Raw genomic sequence first — 1,980 nt, 5'->3', positions numbered from 1 at the left:
GGGGCATCACTTCTCCTGACCGCTGAGATGCCCAAAAGCATGCACACCTTGACTTGTTATTGATTGTCTTGTAAACAATAAAGCCTATGGCCGCAATTTTACTCCACACAAATCTTCGTGGTGGGGTCCATTATCATACCAGTGGCTGTTGTATGTAAACGCATTATATCCCTACTCAGCTTAAAAACAAGAACAGACGACAGGATTGGAGACATGCGAGTAATGCCCCTTCCGTGGGATGTATTTGCTTGCCTCTGGCACTGCCTTTGTTGTCCAGCCTTCCCTTCTTCCAAGGCTTCGTGGAATGCTGCCTGGGACAGCAGTGGCTTGCAATGCGTTTGTATGAGCAGTCGACCCTAAAGGCAAGTCGGGGTTGGTTTAGCTGGGGTCCCGCCGGGCATGGCATGGGACCCACACACACACACACACTGGAGGGAGCCGTGTACAAGAAGCGAGCAGGTCGTGAAGCGAGCAGGTCGTTTAGCCAGCAGCCAGGCAAACGAAAAACACAAAGCCAGCTTGGATGTGTGCCGCCTGATCCAGGGGCAGGCCAAGCACACTCAGCCACTGCACTGCCCTGCCAGCTGCTGGGGCCGCAACCGCACTCAGTTAAGGACCCGAAAAGGCCACACCCGCTGCCCAGCATGTAAAGTGTATACAGAGACAAAACACAGCAGAATACGAACGTGCGCCCATGCAGCATAGAAAGCAGGCCAGAAAATGCACAGTTCTCCATAGCGTGACCAAAAATGAACTGCACTAGGAATGAACTAAAATCAGCTTTTTTAACCTCACACCCATCCCACCCATCGCATACGAATGAATGCATTTTGAATGCATGTGCAGTGCGTGGTTAAACACAGCAGCGGGATCACCCTACGCATTGCACTCGGTGAGCCTCCGACATGCCAGTGTAAACGTATAGCCGCCTTACACCCTGCTGCCGTTACGCAGTCAAGCTTCCATCATCGTCTTTCCCTCTGCGCTTAACGAATACAGCGAAACCCTATCGAAATCACCTAAAGAGGCCTAAACGTTCGTAAAGAGTGAGGTTTGGGGGCTTTGAAACTGCATTGCTGTGAGCTTGAATTATAACCTTCCTTTAGTCTCTTAACTGAGGAAAGTGATACGCAAGAGGGGAAACGTTCAGCGCGAAAGAAGCCCAGAGCAAGGCCTCTTGTTGGTGTGGAACCAGGCCATGCGTGTGACTGCGTAACAACATAAACACTCCCATGTGGACGAGCGAGTGCGGGCAGGAGCTGGTACCAGCGCCCTGTCATGTTTTATGGCGTGGAGTACCGGGTTAAATCCGCGAATATGGATCATCTTTGCAATAAATTAGCGATTGGAGCGAGAACTGTGTGGCCCTTGCAGGGAGTGGGGGCTGTCAGTGGGGTTCTGCTAAGAGCTCATCAATCACGCGACGGCGCTCCAGCGTGGTCCCCTCCTCCCACCCGCAGCAAGTCTGGGCCAGCTGGGATCCCGCCAGAAACCGAAGCCGGGGCCTAAAACCTCCGCACGGCCCAGCGCTGGCAGACCAGCAGAGCGGCCCGCTTCACTTCACCACCCACCACTGCCAAGACTTGCAAGAATCCACCAAGGAGCTTTTGTGGCAGACGGGTGGAATTTATTTATAATTTTCACTTCTATTGCACAACATATTTTTTAAGGAGAAACAGTTTATAAATAAGGTTGATACCCGTATATTTAGCTACACAGAATTTAATTATCTCTCCTTATTTTAGAGCAGAGACTTACATTTTTTTCTTTTTAGCTATTCAATATTTTGCTGACTTAGCACAAGGAACACTGAGGAGAAGGGTAAAGGCATTTTTTCAGAGTTAGCATCATCATCAAAAGCACGAGGTACTGGACATATAGCAGTATGGGGTACTTCAGAGGTCTGCAATCGGCTGCTATCCAAATGTCTTGGACTACGCGTGCCATAATCCCTCGCCATTGAAAATGCTGCCTAGGGAG

This window comes from Ambystoma mexicanum, chromosome 9, assembly GCF_040938575.1.
Source record: "Ambystoma mexicanum isolate Mex_15411 chromosome 9, UKY_AmexF1_1, whole genome shotgun sequence".
NCBI lineage: Eukaryota > Metazoa > Chordata > Amphibia > Caudata > Ambystomatidae > Ambystoma > Ambystoma mexicanum.
This window is presented reverse-complemented; position numbering follows the sequence as displayed.